General features: G+C 38.0%; 1 protein-coding gene and 1 pseudogene across 17 annotated transcripts in view; one reads left to right on the top strand and one right to left on the bottom strand.

Annotated features, from left to right (window-relative positions):
- The window catches only part of PTPRD (protein tyrosine phosphatase receptor type D), a 1,257,980-nt gene that overhangs the window by 230,228 nt on the left and 1,005,665 nt on the right, over positions 1 to 22,087 (bottom strand). The window lies entirely within an intron of this gene.
- LOC148045431 (actin, cytoplasmic 2 pseudogene) lies at positions 142 to 1,655 on the top strand (annotated as a pseudogene).

The raw sequence follows: 22,087 nt of genomic DNA on the forward strand, positions 1-22,087 counted from the left end.
CTCCTTGGGAGAAATGGCTCTCTCACCGCCGGTCACAGGGAAAAAAATAAAATGCAGAGAGAGATGTTTAGTCCTGCCCTGCCATAGGAGGGGTAGAGAAAAGCAGATTTGAGATCAAGAAAAGCCTCGAGTCGTCAAGGCGCCCCGTGGTCCTCTTTTTATTCCCCCCCGTCCAGCCGGTGGATCGCTCAGCTGCCTCGCTTGCGCCCTTCCCCCCCACAACCGCCTCCAGCCCGAAGGGTCTCCGATAAGCCACCACCGAGCCTTTCGAAGCAGCCTCCACCCAACACAGATCTGCCATGGATGATGATATTGCAGCGCTCGTGGTCGACAATGGCTCCGGCATGTGCAAAGCCGGCTTTGCGGGAGACGACGCGCCCCGAGCCGTCTTCCCCTCCATCGTGGGTCGCCCCAGACATCAGGGTGTGATGGTCGGGATAGGCCAGAAAGACAGCTATGTTGGAGACGAGGCGCAGAGCAAGAGGGGCATCCTGACTCTCAAGTACCCCATTGAGCATGGCGTTGTCACCAACTGGGATGACATGGAGAAGATTTGGCATCACACTTTCTACAATGAGCTCTGAGTCACCCCGGAAGAACATCCTGTGCTGTTGACGGAAGCCCCCCTGAACCCCAAGGCCAACAGAGAGAAGATGACCCAGATCATGTTTGAGACCTTCAACACCCCAGCCATGTACGTTGCCATCCAGGCTGTGCTCTCCCTGTACGCCTCTGGTCGTACCACTGGCATTGTGATGGACTCTGGGGATGGTGTCACCCACACTGTGCCCATCTACGAAGGTTACGCCTTGCCCCACGCCATCCTCCATCTGGACCTGGCTGGCCGTGACATGACCGACTACCTCATGAAGATCTTGACCGAGAGAGGCTACAGCTTCACCACCACGGCTGAGCGAGAAATTGTGCGTGACATCAAGGAGAAGCTGTGCTACGTTGCCCTGGACTTTGAGCAGGAGATGGCCACCGCCGCGTCCAGCTCCTCCCTGGAAAAGAGCTACGAGCTGCCCGATGGACAGGTCATCACCATCGGCAACGAGCGGTTCAGGTGCCCAGAAGCTCTCTTCCAGCCATCTTTCTTGGGCATGGAATCCTGCGGCATCCATGAAACCACCTTCAACTCCATCATGAAGTGTGACGTTGATATCCATAAGGATTTGTATGCCAACACCGTCCTCTCTGGTGGCACCACCATGTACCCTGGCATCGCCGACTGGATGCAGAAGGAAATCACCGCGCTGATTTTCAGCACAATGAAAATCAAGATCATTGCCCCACCTGAACGTAAATATTCCGTCTGGATCGGAGGATCCATTCTGGCTTCTTTGTCTACCTTCCAGCAAATGTGGATCAGCAAGCAGGAATACGATGAATCTGGACCATCCATTGTCCACCGCAAATGCTTCTAAAAGCAGGACTCAGTTACCACAAATAGCATTTTTTTTCTCCTCTCTTTTTGACAAAAAAATAATAATAATAATTCTCTCTTCCCCCCTCACCCCATAACTTGCGCATAAGCGAAAAAGTTTCAAGATTTGGCATGGCTTATTTGTTTATTTGGCGCTTGACTCAGGATATCAAAACTGGAATGGTGAGAAAAAGGTTTTGACGGTGGAAGCCTTTATTAAAAATAAAAATGCAAAAAAGAAAAGAAAAGAAAAGCCTCACCCTTTAGAAGATTGAACCCATCTGGAGTTTCAGAAAGCCCACAGCACAGTGTAGCAGCCCCCTTCATGCCATCTGCCTTCCCCACAGGCTTTGCAAACACAGCACTTCCCCCCCCCCCTCTGCGAGTGGAAATCATCCTGCATCAACAACCTGCCTTTTCTTGAGGCTGAGCCTTCTGGGTCCAAGTAGCCAAGGACATTTGGCATGTGACAGGTGGCAGTTCTCTAGTTCAGGACGGGTCTGTTTTTCACCTCCCAAACCCCCACACATCACTTTTTTTCCTCCCCACCTCCCAGGAGCACTTTGCAGGCCTGCCAAACTTTCTGCATGCCCCGGTTTTCACAAAAAAATGGGGCATGCAGAGGGCTTGGGAGGCCTGCAGAGTGCTCCGGGGGGTGGGGAGGGATTTTTTTTTTTTAATTTACCTCTTCAAAATCTTGGTGCGTCTTATATTCCAGTGCATGTTATAGTTCAAAAAATATGGCAGATGGCCTCTTTGACCCCTCTTTCAAACCAGCAGTCCTCTATGTCCAAAATAGTCTTCAAAATAGTGGCCTGTGTCTTTTAAATGCAGATGGACTGCCGAGTCTAGTCCTGATGGGTTTGTTCTCCTATGTTGCACCATGCATTTATGAAGTGATTGTTTTGTTTCCCAAATGTAGAGATCTGCACATGGCTCACTGCATATACCACACTGTTCACTCAAAAATATATTTTTATTAAACTTAAAAAAAAACCACCACAGAATATAGGCAATTTTAGGCATTTGTAAGTTGCTGGTGTCTAGATTTCTTAATGTAATTAATAAGGAAATAAATACTTTCAGTAAACATTGCCCCAATCCAACTAGCAAAAAGTATATTTTTGATGATCCCTTTAATTCATCTCAAAATCAGTTCCATTAATTTCTACTGCTTTGAGATGGTTTCTCATCTAACACAAACTGCTTCAGATTCATAGATGCCAACAAACAAAAACAATTTGCTGCCACTGAAAACTTGACCATTTATTTTTAGATTTTATTTTTATGTATTGTTATTGTGATTTTATTCTTTCAGAAGAACATATACAATACAACAATCAGGGATTACTTGTATAGGTACCAACAATATCAAAAGTTGCATGGATAATATGTCATGCAACAGTCTGGAAAATTATCCTTGGTGGCCTAAATTGATTGAATAGATGTAACCTGATAGCATTTCTTTTCTTCCCCACCAAAGTATTTAAGACACCAAGTATATATATACCGCAACTAGGTTTCATTAAGCCTGCCGGCTATTATCATAAAGAATGTTTAGAAGGACATTTGCCTTTCCCCCCTAGGAAGTCTAATGAATGGTTTGGCTGGCAAATCAGTCAGTCAAACAGTTGGCATGAAAATGGTAGGCTTACTAAATGGATGTCTCTCTTTAAAATACCTGCACTTAGCCTCCTATCAGACAAAAACCAAAACCATACACTTCATAAAAAATGGCATGCTTCACTTATGCCTTGCTGTTAAATATAGGAATTCTTAAGTAGCATTTGTCATCGAAAGTTGTTCTCAGAAACAATTTTATGAAATTAAATGGACTATTTACTGCACCACACATTTCTTTTAAAAAGTGCATTGAAGCTCTGCAGATTTCTGTTTCAGGAGTGCCTTCCATTCAATCACAGTCATGCCTTTAAAAATATATTTAGTGCAGATTTAACACCTGTGGATACAACTTGTGGTTCTATGAATAACTAGATGTGATAACTGGATAGAATTATGGAATGTACCCATAGCCCTTTTAATCCTGATAATGAACAGATGTGGTGTTTATAGACATACTAAATTTAATTAAGTGTATGCGATCATATGGTGTCAATGAAATAAAAACCCATGTATTACTACATTGTAATTTTTGCAGGGCCATTCAGGACAATTTTATTTTATCCCTGTTAGGCAAACAAATAGGAAGATCAGACTAGTATCTTTGAAACTTATTTTAGAAAACTTGAACCCATCCAACTCTTTTCAGTGCTGGGTTTTGTGGTGCCACAATAAAAATTAGGTACAAGAAAAATTATACTGACTTTTTTCCTAATTTTCTCAAGATACAGTTTTATAGACTATTATTATAGTTAAAATACTATGTTTTTGATTTTTAGATTCGGTAATTGTTTTAATTTAATTATGGTTGGTTTTACATATTAAGACTAAAATATGTTCAGTGTTAATAGTATACAAACTACTCTGATCTTAGAGATACACTTTTCGCGAGGACATTTTTGGACCATTGTTGTAGCATGGTACTTTCTATTTGTCTTCCAGTTTATTTTGTGTTATCACTGACCAAATGAAGAGTATTTTGTCTAATCAAATTCTCTTTCATTTTTCCATTAATCTCTGTATTTGTGAAATCAAAATGCAATTGTGTCTCATGTATGGAACATTTAAAATATCTAAACTCTTTGCCACTTAAAAAAAAGTCTTATATGATATCATGTAAGATCAGAACTATGCTAATCAGTAATAGTGGAAAGAACTCACATGGCAATATCAATTCCAATTAGTTTTATTATACAGAGGCATATATAGAAATTAGTGAATTATTTATTTAAAGAAATATCTGTGGTTCTATTTTAAAAGCTACAACCCTGCCATGTAACTTCTTGGGGAATTTTACTTTTGCAAAGTGGCTTCCAGAGAGCACAAGAGATACCATTCATATGGTATTTGTTTCTCTACAGCAGTATGTATCTAATTTAGGTTGAGAGCTGCTGCTTTTCTGCATGCAAGTGTATTGGTTTGTTTTTTAATAGGCAGTTAATATAAGGTGGTATTAGTAATAAAACATGAAACTATTCCTATTTGCATTATTTGTCTTTTGTATAATGCTATAGTACAGTGATGGGTAACCTTTCTCTAAAGGTGTGCCAAAATTGTGCATGCCCAGACCCACAATGGCCCCATCCAGCTGCACATGGAAGTTTTCACCCTCCCCAGGCTCTAGAGGCTTTGCTGAAGTCTGGAGAGGGCAAAGATGGCCTCCCCTGGCCCTCAGGAGGCCCTCCGGAAGGCACAAATTGATCATTTCTGTACTTCTGGTTGGCCTGTTGGGCCCGTTTTTTGTCCTCCCCAGGCTTCAGGAAAGCCTCCGGATCCAGGGGAGGGTGATAAATGGGCCCAACGGGCCAACCAGAAGTTCAGAAACGATCCATTTCTGCCTCCCAGAGGGCCTCCGGGGGGGGGGGAGGCAGTTTTCACTCTCCCCAGGCTTCAGGAAAGCCTCTGGAGCCTGGGGAAGGTGAAAAGCGGCCTCTTCAGGCCCTCTGGAAGTCCAAAAATCAGCTGGCTGGTACGTGCATGCATGTTTGAGCTGAGGGCTGCTGTGCTGACAAACATGGCTCTGCATGCCACATGTGGCATGCATGCCATAGAGTTCATCATCGTGGCTATAGCATCATTTGTGTTGCACTTTGCTTCTATATTGGATTATTTATTAGTTTTGAAGCTGTCTATCTTTCATCATAGACTGAACTTGCTCTGTTTTTTGTCTTATGGTTCACCACCTATATAAGTAAGATTTGGTTTTCCTTCAAAAGAATCAGTTGCCTGACTCTTGCAAAAATGGTGCTGTCGCCTAACAAAACCATTTCATGTCTTGATAACAACCCTGCTGAAGTTTAGGAATCATATTAATAATAAAAAAATTAAAAAAAACAGGCATACTAGAAGGAGTATGAGATTATTAAGGAATTATTTTTCAGGAAACCAAAAAATTGGTTTGAACATATCTCTACTCTGAAAGAATGCTACTATTAAGTTTATGAAAAGTATTTAATTTCCTGATACTGTGCTTACTACTATAACAATTAATGTATGGGAATATTTATTAATTCAAAATGATTCATTGGAAAAAAATATAGTAACTAAAGGACTGAAAAATATATTTGCCATTAAATATTATTATACAATAATTTCTATGCAGTGGTAACATTTTAACAATTGTATGCTGCAAATATACTTATGCATTATAGTTGTTTCAGCTTATATTAAAATCATGTTTTTATTCATTCATTATCTAATCTTGTGATTGCCTTTCCCAACCATATCTCTTTCATCATAAATTAAATCAATTTTCTTGTTTAATAATTGGAACAAAGTTCCAGAGAATCAGACAGTGTGTTTGTATAATATGCTTTGACTCTTAAGCTATAATCCACAGTCCATTAATGGCTTCCGATGCCTGAAACAAATCTGAAAATAGAGGAAAACGCTGAAGGCAACTTTGAGAGAAACAACCTGAAAATAATGAAATAAAATCAACCAATTGTACAATATAATATTATTTTTATATTAAAAGAGAAGGAAAAGTGGTTCTGTTAGAGTGATTGATGAACGCCTGAATGCAACTGTAGTTACTCTTCCCTTTATTCTTCACTTTTAGTATAATTGTCTAGGCTACAGCTGAAATATATATATATTTGTGCAAAAATCCATGTAACTGACATATATATTATAGGTTAAATCTCTTGACAACATCACACTGGGCTGAATGGATAAAAAGACCAAAGATCTGACTCAATAGAAAACAGCTTCTTACATTCTTCAGCAATAAAGGTAACAGTTTCCTTTCTCCAGTCATGTCCAAATATAGGGGGCAGTGCTCTTCTCTGTTTCTTAGCTGAGGAAGTCAGTGTTGTCCAAAGATCATGTGGCCAGCATGACTATATGCTGAGGTGCATGGACTGCTGTTACCGTTCCACTGAAGTGGTACCTATTTATCTACTCAGATCTGCATGCTTTCGAACTGCTAGGTAGGCAGGAGTGGCCAATGGTACTTTAATTCACAATCATTTCCATTTTACAAACACAAAAATTAGACAGGCTAGTAATGCTTTCTAATGAATACTCTGAATACTCATTTATTATAGAAAAGAACTGCTGATAAAATTCCTTCAGCAAAATGAGGATTCTATGGGCTGGCTTCCAGGGACGTGCAGTCACTGGAGGCAGGGGAGGCGGGGCCTCACCAGTCTTATGAGGAAAAGGAAAGGATTTTTAAAATAATTAAAAAGGCCAAGGTAGTTACTGCCAGACTCCAAGTCACAGTGACTCTGAGTCTGCTTAGTGTTCGTGACCTGTCAAAAGCGCGGACGACAAAAGCGCGATCGACAAAATCGCGCCTTTGACGTCATCACAGCGCGACGAAAAAGATCGAAAAATTCAAATAAAAATTAATAAAAATTAAATTAAAGCAAGCCGATTCACATAAAGGTAAGGGTTAGGTTTAGGGTTAGGGTTAGGGTTAGGTTAAGGGTTAGGGTTAGCTTTACAGCGTTAGCGTTAGCGTTAGGGTTAGGTTAAGGGTTAGCGTTAGGTTTTTCGTTACTTTAACGGTTAGGGTTAGGTTTAGGGTTAGGTTAAGAGTTAGGTTTAGGGTTAGGTTTAGGGTTAGGTTTGGGGGGCTTAGGGTAAGGTTTTCGCTTTATTTTTACATTTTTCGAACTTTTTCGTCGCGCTGTGATGACGTCACAGCGCGCTTTTGTCGAGCGCGATTTTGTCCTACGCGCTTTTGTGGTGGAACCCTTAGTGTTAACTGTAGGGGGAAGCGAGAGAACTATGGCCCTCCTTTGCATAAGGAATTTTTCGCCTTTTAAGAGTTAAGCAAGGGTTAAAAAGCGAAAAATTCAAAGGAGGCACATGATTCTTCTCCTGATCTGGGAGCAGCAAATCATGCCTTGTGCTGCTTGGGCGGGGAGGGCAGAGACTCCATTTCCTAGGCTCCAGAGGGAAAGTGCGCTAAAGCCTTCCTCACTGCAGGTTGAACTTTTCGGTTGCAGATGAGCGAGAGAGAGAAAATCGTGAAGGGAGAAGAAAGAGAAGGAAGGAAAGAAGGAGGTGGGGGAAGGAGGAGGAAGGAGGAAGGAGGAGGAGGAGAAGCATCTCTGGGCAGGCAAATTATGCATGCACTAAGCGAGCTCTGAGAGAATGGCTGTGGAAGGTAAGAGCTGCGGTTCTCCTGACGTTTCCTTTTGCAAAGCCAGAGGTGCCCCCGGGTGCCCTCCCCGCCTTCCTCGTCCTTTGCTCTCACCCGAGGGGAGCAATCGCAACTGAGTCAGGGGGGGGGGGGTGTTAGCAAGCAGATCAAAGGCTTCGGCGCCTTGGCCAAATGAGGGGTAGGAGTGGGGGTGTGTGGGGGATGCCGGCCACAAACAGAGGCTTGGAGGGGGCACGGAGAGGTGAGCCGGCGAGGAACCTGCTGAATTAGGGACAGCCGCCATGGCTTCCCTCTTTGCTAGGCTCCTGCATAGCTCCACTGCAGTGCTGGCTGGCTCGCCCCTCCGCCCTCTCCCCCGACCTCGCTTTAAAAGGAGCTTGCGGTTTCGTTCAACGGAGACCCATCCAAATCCTGAACACATAACCCCCCCTTCGCCTTCCCTTCTGAGGGACAACAGAAATGTGGCCGCCTAGGGTTACAATTGGGCTCCCTCGGCTGGCATGTGGCTGATTGACAGGGAGGCCGTTCCCTCCTGGATCAAAGTTACTGAGGGGGAAAACGGCGGCAGCAGCAGTGGCAGAAGCCAACTCTCCGCGGGATGTGCACAGCATGCTTCCGTCGCGGTATGTTGGCTAAGCCCCCATAGCTGGCTGGGCTCCCCGCAGTTGGCTCCGCTTCTGACATACAGGTGTGTGGGAGGTGCTCATCACGCAAGCAAGTGGAAACCCACACCAGGTGTGCACATGTTGTCTGAATCCAGCCTCTGAGTTTGGAGCATTGGGGCTCGAGGTTTTTTTCACCTCACCGGCCATGAAACTCACCACACGTCACTGCTGGCTTCATGGTATCGTGGTTAAGGCACCAAGTTAGATACCAGGAGGGTTCCTCTTCCTATCCCACCATAAGCATGAAAACCAGCTGGGTGACTTTAGACCAGTCACCCTCTGTGAAGCTCAACCCACTTCACATGACTTTTTTTAATTGGGAAAATTGGAGGAGGAAAAAGTATTATGTATGTTCACCACACTGAATTATTTCTTAAAATAATAAAAGCTGGCATAAAAATATCTGAGTTTATTTCTCTATGTAAATTTATGTAAACTATTTCTCTATACTTTACATAAATTTAAGATACCAACTGGAGTCCACACATCTACAGATTTTCAGAGCCTTTTAGTCCACAATAATGGATCACATGTCTTTGATCCAAGATTGTATGCTAACCAGTGGTGAGATTCCAATTTTTTTACCACCACCTCTCTAGGTGTGTCTTTGTGGGTGTGTCTTGGTGCGCATGTCTTGGTGGGCATGGCAGGGAAGGATACTGTAAAGTCTGAATTTTCTCCCAATTAGCTAGGACTCGGGAGGCAGATAATAGATGGGTGAGGGGCCAGTCAGAGGTGGTATTTACCAGTTCTCTGAACTACTCAAAATTTTTGCTACCGGTTCTTCAGAACTGGTCAGAACCTGCTGAATACCACCTCTGATGCTAACCCAACTTTAAACAGTGCTGAAAATTTGTTGGATGTAATGTTAGTTAATACTGTGTTATGGAATGCTTGTATTAAAACTGCTGATGTTGAACACAACATATCTGGTATTTAGAATAGACATTGTATTCAGTCGTGCCAATAACAGTGTTATCTCCCTCAGTGGGGAGGAAAAAAACCATGTAGTGAAGCCAAGTAGAAGTCATTTCTGCTGATTTTGATCTCTATGCCAACAGGAAAACTGCTAGGCAATACACAAATCTTTCTATTCTCATCCTTGGTACTGATTAATCTTTTATTTCCACTTCCTATTACTAAAAATGTATGAAGCATATGAGGTAAGAAACTGTGACAGCTGCTATGGCCAAACAAAGGTGATACCATATTAAGAAATGCATCAATAAATAATTGTTGGGTGTATATCTATATGAAAAATTCAGTGCACAGAATTTAATCTCAATTATATAGAGGTAGGATAAATGATTTCTCCTAACAGCAACCTGAAACATGTGGCTGCTGTTTCGATCAGAATAGTAGGGCACAATGTTTAATACTTTCATACCGAACAGGTTTTCTCAGAAACTAAATGTAGAATGAGGATATAACAGAATCCCTAATAGGAACATCTCCATACTTATCAATAAGTTTCTATATGGAAACATGTTGGAAAACTAAGCAATTATAGAGAAGGTGTTTTCTATTTGATTTACAATAATAAATCCTTCGTTTTTCTCAGAGGTTTGGCACAGAAAATAGTGAAAATAGAAATTGTTCTAAAGAGCAATTCTGATTTAAAAGGTTTAAATAATCATAAATCCATAGAGGTGAAGAATACTTGATTAGTTGCAAAAAATCACTTCTATAGCAACATGTAAAATTTAGAAATAAATTTAGGAGAAATGATTAATGCAAAAGTTGATTGATTATATATTATTTATTATATGCATGCTATACATTTACATTAGATATTTCCCCTCAATGAAATGTAGCACTGAACAATAATTATGACAGTATTAGGGAAATAATAATAATAATAATCATATTAATATGTCTTAATGTAGACATTGTAGGAAGTACTCTCTTACTCTGATAGCCAAAAATCATAAAATCTAATTCAACCAATTCATTTTATTTAAAGCATAAACTCAAATTTAGGGATGGAAAAGGTTGCTATCATTTTCCTCCTATAATAAAACCTGAAAAATGCATTTTGGACACACAGATATATGAATATGATTTAAACTCTTCCATAAGAAATCCAATTCTTAGAAATAAGAAAAAAACAATAGTGATGCTAAGATAGGAACCAAATCTTGCCACAAACTCTAATGTCTACTTTTAACCACACCTATACAACAGCAGCATCACCATCGCAAACAGCACCATCACAAACTCCAAATATACAAAGACAGATTAAAGACAACCTTGTATGGTCTTTTGGCCTCCCAAGATACTGTCTGGCAAACTTCAAAATGGTTATTTTTTTTTTTTTTGGGGGGGGGGGGGAACAAGACTTTAACAGCCCTGAGTAAGAGAATGCAGAACATCAAAAGGCTTCAGGCAATCTGAGAATGATTTAATGGATTACAATTGTTAATGGCATTTTATGACATGTAACCTGGCTCTACATACCCAACTTCTCTTCCTTTCTCCACTCCCATTTCATTCAATTTAAGTCCTGTATCACTCTAGCCACTGTGTGTACCTGATGAAGTGAGCTGCAGCTAAAAAAAAATGTATGTCTTTTAGTAAGCATTGTTAGTTGGAAAAGCTGCTATTAAACTCTACATCCCCCACCCCCAGATAACACAGTTCTCCTTCAGTCATAGAAAGGAAAGTGATTGGGATTTGCTTTTCCCACAAAGGGTAGATGGGAAAATCAATCTATCAGGAGTTATATTAAACCTGTTTCATACAATCCACAAAGCCATTAGCATGATTAAAGTGGTAGAGAGTCTGAATCCAGAAAGGAATTTAGTTTACTCTGGGATTCAAGCAGGTTTAGGCTCTGGTGTAGAAAATCCTAGTGACAGATACACACTAATAAGGATCTATAGTGAATCAACTACTCTCAATATTCTCTCTGCCACTTCAAGACTGACTTCTGATTCCTAGACAAGGAATCAACATCATTATCAGGGCGCAACAGCTAGGAACTGTTCAGCCTTTCCCAACAATTCTCAGCTCTACCCTTGTTCAGGAAAAAAGACCTTTCTCGTGGGATGAAAGAAAAGGAGACAACTGGAAGATTTTAAAAGAAGATCACCTGGAAAGTAACAAGATGGAAGGAAGATAGGAAGATAGACAGAATATAAAAATTAAAGATATAAGCAAGGTGGAATTAGAATTATCCACACTGCTGAGGTGTGCTAGATTCTGGCAAAGGAAGACAATTAATCAGTCCCCAGAACTATGGGCAGAACTATGGTAAGAACATAGCTGAAATTTTTAGAAGTCAGGGTGAAGGAAGGTCCAACTCAAAGTGAAGAAAATCTTCAAGGACCAAAGAATTGGACTAACTTTATGCAAGAAGGAGACATAGATCCCAGATGAAGAGATTCAACTCCCTGGGGTCTCTGGTAAGAATCAAGCTAAGCCTATCTGGACTGAGAGGGATAGAAGGTGTCAAATAAGGAATAATACATCTTCAGAGAGTCAACCAGACTATGACAGAATAGTCCTAAAGTAATCTATGGGAGTCAATCTTAATTATAAACATCTATCTAGCGAAGTGAACTTGAAAAAATCCCTCTATGATCTTGTAGGGCAGAATATTGATTTTTTTTTCAGGTGTGGTTTAATGTGTTGTATGAAAATGTCATTACCAATGCTGTGAGTAATCTCTGTATTTGCCTTATGATTCTTAAGAAACTCTTGCTTTTTTTCTAAGAAAGGGTTTACTAACTCCTGGATCCATGTGCCATGGATTCCTTTAAGAGTCTGATGAAATGATGGATGTCTTTTCAGAAAAAATGCATTTAAATAAGTGCATAAAATAAAACACATTAATATAGCTAACAAAGAAAACCAGTTATTGTGGCAATACCAGTATTACCAAATACTAAAATTACCAAATATTAAAAAGTAACAAAAGGAATAATAAAGCACATATTAGAAAAACTGGAATGAAGACACATAATATTATGGGAATATGGCAGCAGCGTATGTCTGTGTTTATTGATAGAGCTCCAACAGTGTTTTTCAGAAAGGGGTTTTTGGATACTGTGATTGGCTTGGACCAACAATTCCTACTCACAGTTATTCATGCCCTAGTCACCTCCCTTCTTAACAAGTGCAATGTGCTGTACATGTGACAGTCCTTGAAAATTATCATAAAGTTTCAATTGGTTCAAAATTTGGTGCCTTGCATGGTTTTGTTCAGGTTTAGGCATGCACATGTGTCATCTTTTCTGTGGGAGCTGCATTGGCTACCAAGTTGTTTCCAGGTTTAATTAAGGATGTGGTTGTCATCTTTAAAGTCCTATATAGCTTGGGACTTGGTTATTTCAAGAACCATCTTTTCCTGGTCACATCTACATGACCTACCATAGCAGGGGCACAGGCAAAGTAACGGGACCCCTCTACTAAGGAAGGCCATCTAGCAGGACAAAGGACCTTTTCCATGCTAGCTCCCTTCCTGTGGAACTTTTCCCTGTACAAATAAGATTAGTCCCCACTTTGACACTCTTTCACAAGGCTTTGAAGACCTGGTTTTGAAAATAGGCCTGAGGACCCCAGAGTGGAATGGAATCCATCAAGTGCCTTAAAGGATTGTGCTCCAAGGACAGCTAAGGAAATTTCACATGTTTCTGACTTAATGTAATGTATTTAAATGAAATCAGAAAATATACTACCAATCTTAGAAGTAAAACTTTGTAATTTAATAAAATATCTGCAGTGTTATTATACCAAGCAATTAAATGCAATTAAATACTGTTTCCACCCAAAAAAGACCTCCCTAGACAATAAACCCAATTGAGCTTTTGAACACATGCCCTCCCCTCAAAAAATTGCAACAGAGCAGCAGCCATGAGGTGACCAGCTCAAAAATAATAAGACCTCCCCGAAAATAAGGCCAAGCGCTTATTCCAGGGGAATAAAAAAAAAAACCTGTCTTATTTTCGGGAAAACATGGTATACAATTCTGTTTTAATGGAAATATAGGTATTCCACAACCTATTACCATAATTGAGCCCAAAAGTTATATTGCTGAGTGAGAAATTTGTTAAGTGAGTATTGTCCCATTTTATGACTATTCTCACCACATTTGTTAAGTGAATTAATCTAGTTTTCCCATTGACTTTGTTTGTCAGAAGATTGCAGGAGATTGTATGATTCTGGGACACTGCAACTGTCATAAAGATGAGTAAGTTGTCAAGCATCTGAATGTAAATCATGGGGGTGCTACTCATAAGTGTGAAAAATGGTCATGTCATATTTTTTTCAGTGTCTCAGGCAACTGATTGATCCAATAAGGTTCTAGGAGGTTCCAGAAGCAATTGGGGTTATTCCTGAAGCTCTCTTGCATGTTCTGGCTGAAGCTTTAATCACTGCCTAGAATGAGTGCAACAAAATTATGTCTCTCTGGAATCTATGATTGGGAATCCTATAGAGCTCACTGGTTTTCTAAAATGCTCTGGGAGATGGAATGTCACAAGAAATGCCTATAGGAAGACAAAAACCAATCTCGAAGAAGCTTTATTGGAACTTGCCTGTTGGCAAAACAAAAAACAAAAAAAGTGGCAAAGCAAGCATTCTTCTATGCTAGACAGCTATCTAGTAGCCCTGTTATCGATGACCACATTCCTTCTTTGTATGCAGAGGTTGGGAGAGCCCATGCAGGTTCACTATGAAGACTATTCTATGCAGCTGTTGGGCAAACACTCTCAGATCTGCTCAAAGTTGACTTTAGTAGAACAGGTCCTATGGAAATGATGAAGGCACAATCTTTTCTAGATATTTGTAGCGAGTTTCATTCAGTTAGCCTTCAGGAAGTAGACAAGTTCTCTGAAAATGAAAGTTCTGGTTTCTGTTTTAAACTTATGCTCCTCTATTTGCTCAACGCCTCCTGTGAGGTGTCATGTAGTTGGGTTTAAGCGGTGCTGAATGCTTGTTTAAATAACGTGATGGCCTGTCCCCTTCTCAATAAATTATCATTGGATCAAAGAGTAATACATGGTTTTCATCCAGTGTTCAAACCTCCCTTTTTAGAAAAGCTATTAAGAAAGTGACAGATGCATAGCCTCAGGGGGTCTTGAAAAACTAGATTTCTCTTTCCAGTCAAATTCTGGACCAGTTACCACCCACCATTATGAAAGTACGATGGGCATATTTTTTTTCTAAATAAATAATGTTTCCTAATATTTTATTCCATCAATTATTTAACAGTTGGGAATGTTTTAAAACTGATATTTATAAAAGTTCAAATAAAAAACAGTTAAACAAATATAAACGGGACTGTAATCACAAAAAGGTATAGAATATATATATATATATATATATATATACACACATATATACACATATATACACATATATACACATATATACACATATATACACATATATACACATATATACACATATATACACATATATACACATATATACATACATATACATACATATACATACATATACATACATATAAAGCCAGGGAGGAAGGTATATATTTAGTGTCACAACCCCTGGTATGCCCCAATTATGGGAGGAAGCTAACAGCTTCCATTATCTGTCAATCGGCTTGTCACAAGAGTCCATCACGACAGAAACCCAATATTTTTACTGTTGCCTTTGTTATATTTGTGTTATATTTGTGCTGATAAATACCTTGTGGCTCAGTGGTTAACACATCTGCCTAAGATGTAACACAGCACAGGTTCGAATCCCAATAAGGGATGAGAGCTAAATAGCTTGAAATAGATCTATACTAGTCTCCCTTTATTTATTTATTTATCAGCACAAGTATAACACAAATATAACAAAGGCAAAAGTAAAAATATTGGATTTCTGTCATGATTGACTCTTGTGACGAGCCGATTAACAGATAATGGAAGCTGTTAGCTTCCTCCCATAATTGGGGCATACCAGGGGTTGTGACACTAAATTATATATACATACACATACACCATACATATAAACATACACACATATATATATATACATACATACATACATACATACATACACACACACATACACATACACATACATATACATATACATACACATACTTTTTTGTGATTACTGTATGTACAGTATGTATATATTTCTTTTCTTCATTATTTACATATTGGCATAATAGTCAGAGCCTTATGTTGCAAAATGAATTAAATGCATAATATATGCCAATTTATCATCAAAAACTACTTTACCCCTAATTTCCTAAGACTGGAATACAGGTAGTTCAGAACTGATTTCTGGAATTTAGCCCAGAATTATGGTTGTAAGGCATTGTGGTTATTACGCAGGTCACTAATGACTGCATCCAAGTTTATAAACTTTTTCTGCAGAGGTCATTAAGCAAGTACCATGGTTGTTAAGCAAATACCTTAATTTTCTTCTGGAAGTAAATATTAGAAACTGGCCAATACAACCAAAAACTATGATCATCTGACTGCAGGCATTGAAAACAGCCATAAATGGAAGCTGGTTACCAAGCACCCAAGATGCAGTTAGGTAACTATGTGGAAGTTTGTTTTCCACAATGGGTATTTTTCCCTGACAATCAAATGTAAACACTGGAAACGGACATTACCCAACATTATGGTCACGTGACCATGGGATTATGCAAACAGTCATAAATGCAAGCCAAAACCCTAAAATGTGATGATGCAAGCCGTAAGCCCACAGAATTTCAAAACAAGTCTTAAATACTATAGCTGCAGAAAGATTAATTGCAACTTCAAACAGCCACTAATGATTGTTAAATGAGGACTACCTGTAACTTTCCTAGCAATGGAAAGAAGGATGGATTAATCATTTTCCTCCTTCACAACCACCGCTTCATGTTGAACTATACCCATGCCCTATGTGCCACCAATGTACTCTAATGATAATTGATGCCACTATAATGGAATCAAAAGGAACAATATCATGGTATATGTCAATAAAGAGATAATTGTGAATGAACCTGCTTGAGGTTGTTCTGTTACACTTCAGGAGGCACGGGGTGGGGGGAAATGAAATATATAGAATTTTTGAAAAATGATTTAATTTCCACAACCACTAGTATCTAGTTCATTTGAGATTTGGAAGAGTAAAATAATTTTATATCAATTTTCATTAATAAAAATTGGTTATTCTTATAAAGTACTGAAAGAAAAATCTGATTGTCTAGGTAGATAAGATAAGAAGCTATGGTCAGTTAGGCTAGAATGACACAAGTAATTTAGCATGCTAGATACGGTTACCCAGATACTGGCAAAATATTGTCAAAAACCAGAACCTTCAGAAGGTATCTATTCCACAAGCCAAAATTTAAATTACACTGTCAGAACAGATTAATGAAAAACCTGTCACTATTCTATTATAGGGACATCTCTATATCATCCATCAGGTGTTTTTTTTTGAAAGCACAGAATATTGTCAGAATCTCTCAGAGGCTTTAACCAATACAACAAATGCTTCACTCCAATATCTATACCCTGATAAATAATGCCAGCTTGTAAACTATGTAAATACTGGCTACTTTTTCTTAAATGAATAAATAATTCTTAATCACAAGTAATAGTTGTCTACTAAACCTAGCTTTGAAGAAATAATAAATGAATATTAAATGATACATTTTAAAATGTGTTTAGAGGCTGTCTTAGAGTAAATGAGCCACACAGCCTATCTAAATTTAAAAAAAGATTTTAAAAAGATTTTAAGGTGAGCTACTCAGAATTTTGAAAGCATATTGTACATGTTGTTTTTTTTTTTGCATATGGCTAATCATAAAATAGCCATTAATTCTTTACCCTACATCTTACCATACATGCTTCCTAAGTAATCCTATTGCATTTTATTGCATGCAATTAACTATTATGTATTGCCTGACCCTGGAAAGAAAGATAAAACAGAAGGTGGATAGATTCAGTTACAATGGGGGTAAATATACCATTAGAAGACTTGAAATATTGGGTTAGGGACAGAATTTCATGGAGAAAATCTATCCATATTGTTGCTAAGAAATGATAACTTTATCATCAATCAATTCTCAATTCAATTAATCAATTATCCTAATATATCCAACTCTTCCTTCATGTAACGTAAGGAAAAGCATATTCTAACACACAACCATTTCTCTTCTTTCAGCAAACATTTATTGTTTGAACCAAAAGCAAACGGAAAGTATAAAAATCAGATAGACAAGGAAATTATTTTATATTCATTCTGTCCATTAAGCTGTTACTGGACATATGAAATTTTACCTCAAATTATCAGATGTAAAAGATTCAATTAATTTTTCTAGGTTAGTATAGGTTAAAATGGATTAAACTTTAAAATTCCTAGTTTGGAAAGATTTTTTCCCCTTCCTAAAAGTCAAACAGGTTTTAAAAGAACACATTCTTCTCGTTCTTTGGATGTTGAACAGATTTTCTCGCATATCTGCTGAGCTGAGTCTGCCCACTGATTTCTTTTATTTTCCTTATTTTAATTGCATTTTTTAAAAGTATAAAGCAGTATTGGGAATATATATTTTAAGAATAATGCTGTGCTATCCCTTGCCATTATATTTATGAATGAGTTTCTGCATATATTTGTCTTTTTCAATTATTGCTTAATTAAAAGAAAAATGCATGCTCACTCAAGATACAGTACTTTAAAGGTTGCAGTTGTGGTTTAAAAGAATAATGAAAACTTTCAAAATAATTTATATTATCAGGACCTCATTTTAAAGGCCCAGCTAATTACATTAATATTTTCTTTTTATCTCTACGACATTTTATGTATAACATAAAATGTGATTACTATGAATTCTCCCTTATGGCACAGTATTACTTTCACCAATGAAATTAAGCCACCATCATCAAAAGTAAATTACTTATATGTGTTATAACAGTTCTTCAAATTTTTTATAGCAAAGAAAAGTAACCAGCCTAAGGAAATGAACATTTTCCCAAATCTAGAATTATTTCCACAATCTATCAGCAGCTGCTTTATTTTTACACATTTAGATTACAAATCTACTGATCATTCATTTTCTTCATAAATATTATAACTAAAATTACATGGCCCCACTGAGCAGAGGTCAGTTGCTAATGTAACATATATTTTCAGTGTTTTTATTATTTCTTACTATTCAGAGAGATAATGGGTAGCATTTCAGAGTTGAATTCATTGAAAAAAGTAAAATAAAGGTATGAAATTAGAGTGCTATTTTATTTCCATTTCCAATACATATTGTCTGCAGTAAGATTAATACAGTAAAGGACTAGAATTAATAAATTAGGAGAAACAATATTGTTCCCCTACAGCTGCATGGTTGCAGAGTCCACTTTTTATGTACTGAACTTATGTAAAATCAATTTATTATGCCAGAAGCATCATTTTTTTTTCTAAATCAGCCAGCTTGTTGAGAGCCTGATGTGGAACATGTGGCCAGGGTTACTCAGATGGCTACTATGTCTAGGACCCTTCCCTGCTCTGCTCCTACCTTAACACTTTAACCACTGCTGTAAAGTATATGAACACTATGATAACCACAACTGATGTTTTCTCCCCATTTCAGTCTATTGCACAAATTTAATTTAAATAATTGATTTCACTCTCTCACTTTCCAGCCATATGTGCATACATGCATACATAAATGCACCCACTTCCTCTCATGCAAGCTTTTCATTGATCTTTTGTTTCTTCTAGTAGAAACCTGGGAATATGCACACGGGGTTCATAGGAAAGAAGTGGTAAATTAAAATTATTTGATTATCAAAACACCCGTATCATCCTACTAATAACTGTGAAATAAGTACATTTCTTCACTTCATGATCAGGAGAAATAATTTTAAAGTGGAAAGGAGAATAACATAAACTTTTTTCACCTTGTTACATGATATAAGAAGCAGAAATCTGTGGCTTACAAAAAGCAATGAGTAGGTGAATTGGGGCAGAGGGAGAAAAAAAGAGACAGACAATTCAGGACTGCAAGAGTTTTCCTCAATATTACATTTGCTTCTTACATCTTGATCTCTGACGGGTTATACCACAATATTAATCAACAGATAATTGTTGTTAACAGTAAAAAAATAAAAAATAAAGAAGGAAGGAAGAATCAAAACCAGATAATGTTTCTTCTGGTATTACTCCTCTCTACAGATTGATAGAGGGGGAAATTGTGGGAAATACAATGGGAGAAAAAGGTTGAAAAAGGTGGAAGCATGGAAACATGGGGGGGGGGGGAGCCAGCAAAATGGAGGAAAGGGGATAGCAGACAGGATGGGATGAAAAAGAAAAAGGCAACAGGCCCAGAAGAACCATGTAAGAAATAAAAAGGACTTGTGACCAGGGTAGAAAGTAGTGATGATACTGAATTGGTGAGAGCTCAGTAACAGAAGTGAGGAAGGAAAGTCAGAGGAAGCAACCAAGAGAGAAAGTTGGCAGATTGTCAGTGTGCATGCTGATGTTGAGATCCCAGAAAAAATCCAGAAAAGAGCAACAAAGGTGATAAAGTGGTCTGGAGACTAATCGTAACACAATTATTTTATTTAGGGGCATCCTTAGAAAGTTCTGCTCAAAGATAAGCATTTCTCATGTTTGTACTATTGGATATACCTTTTATCAACTTTATTTTATGGGAGTTATATTGATGAAAATAGAGGGCACAAAGTAATGCTTGGCTTATTCCTATGTACTTGGTCTTAAAGGAACACTCCTGAAACATAAAGGGAAGAAATTGGATACATTCAAAACCATGTTACCTTTTACAGCAGGGGTGTCAAACTTGATTTCATTTCTGCATCAGGGTTGTGTTTGACTTCAGGGGGCTGCGGTGGGTGTGGACAGGATGGGTGTGGACACTTGACATAATTGGTGTAAGGGGTGCCTGTGGTGGTTCAAGAGTTCTGCCAGAGAAAAAGGGCTCCCGAGCCCTGTTTTCAGCTGTGACAGGCTCCTGTAACCCTCTGCCAGCAAAAACGGAACTCGGGAGGGCTGCATTTTCGCTGGCAGAAGCCCTGCAGGCTGGCCCTTCACTGTTTCCAGGGAGGCCCCCATGGGCCAGATCTAAGCACCCCGGCAGGCCGGATCCGGGCCCTACACCTTGAATGTGACACCCCTGTTTTACCGTGTATTTTCAGCTAATGAAAACAAACAAACATTTATTTACTGCATATAAAGGCAATTTGTGCTATTCACATTGTTCTGTTTCTTTTCTCTCCCACAATATTTTACTACTTTTATATACCATTAGTAAAACTAAGGTATCTCACTTATTCATAAAACAATGTGAATCAAAACGCAAATTCTCTCTACACATCTTAGAGAGAAAATTATGGGAAATACAATTGTGGGTAAAAGTTGAGATAGGTGGAAGCAATGGAAATATAGGGGAAGCCAGCCAAATGGGGTGGGGGTGGGTGGGGATAAAAAGCAACTAAATATCTTAAGATTGAATATTCAAAAAAGGGGGGGGGGAAGGATTGATGATACTACTACTACAAAAAAAGTCCTGCTATGGGTCAGTGTTAATTAGCCACAATCTAGTTACTATTGTTTCTAGTTCACTGAAGCATAGCTGATCAGCAACAGTTTTCAAGAGAGTCCATGGGTTACTATAATCCTTCTGCTGCTGTTTTAGTGAATGCCAGGAACAGCATCTGGCTGTGAATTTATGTTTGTAGAAACACCATTTCACAGTGAGGAACTGCCCAAAACTGAAATGAGAGCTTACAATACTAGGTCTGCAAAACAAAAACAAAACAACTGTTTCCTACAGAAGTGGTCAGACTAATGAATTATTGATTTAATCAGTATGCCAATTAGGACAATAATCAAAAGCAAATTCATAATGTATTAGGTATGTTCCAGTTTCATAGTTTTAGAATGTGGTCTAGAAGAGTACTGTTTTTATAAGTTGAGTGGTACAGAATAGTTATGAATACATATTTTGGATGAGAAACAATTCAAAAATTATGGTTTAGTTATCAATGAGATACTAGGCAAAATTATTTTTTTAATTATTTTTTCTTCAAGTTAAGTAGATTCTGCCACTCTGCAGAATCTGTCTACTTCATTCTTAAATATTAGTGTGGTTTATAATCTGCAGTTAAACTAGTGTAATGAGTTTAATAATCACGATGATTACATCTGCTTTTAATAAACACTTTAAAAATGAAATACTTTCAATAATCGTAGCTGAATATAAATTAATCCCAATGAATCATTTCATCTAAGCAACAGTTATTCAATTTTCATATTTCAGTAGCTTTTAATTTTAACTTGACAAATGAAGTTAAATTATAATACAATTAATATCGGTAAATATATTTAACCTGACAAATGAAAATAAAATTCATATGACATCCTATAATACTGCTAGTTGGATACATTTCAATGTAAGTGAAATGCCATTTTAAACAGTCAAATTTTATTCTAATTGCTTTGTGTAGTTCAAAATGTCTGTTTTAATAACAAAAATATATAAATACATGAAATATTAAGTTACTTTCTCACATTCGTCAAAAACTAGTGATACCAAGAATGGTCCCTTTAGAGATTAACTGTGATCTCAAATTTACAACAGACTTATCAATTGACCAGTGACATGTATATTTCAAGTTCTAGCCATCCCAGGAAGGGAAATAATTGATTGAGAATAAGCATCATAAGTAATGGTACTCTTAGTTAAATTTTCTTCTCAAGATTTCACAAATTTCAAATAACACTGTCAACAATATTGCCCTTTCAAATCTTCCAATGGCTGATTTGAGTTTAAAATATTTAAGAAGTTTGTTG

This window comes from Thamnophis sirtalis, unplaced genomic scaffold (genome assembly GCF_051295495.1).
Source record: "Thamnophis sirtalis isolate CommonGarterSnake01/CBP01778 unplaced genomic scaffold, rThaSir2_p1.2 scaffold_5, whole genome shotgun sequence".
Lineage (NCBI taxonomy): Eukaryota > Metazoa > Chordata > Lepidosauria > Squamata > Natricidae > Thamnophis > Thamnophis sirtalis.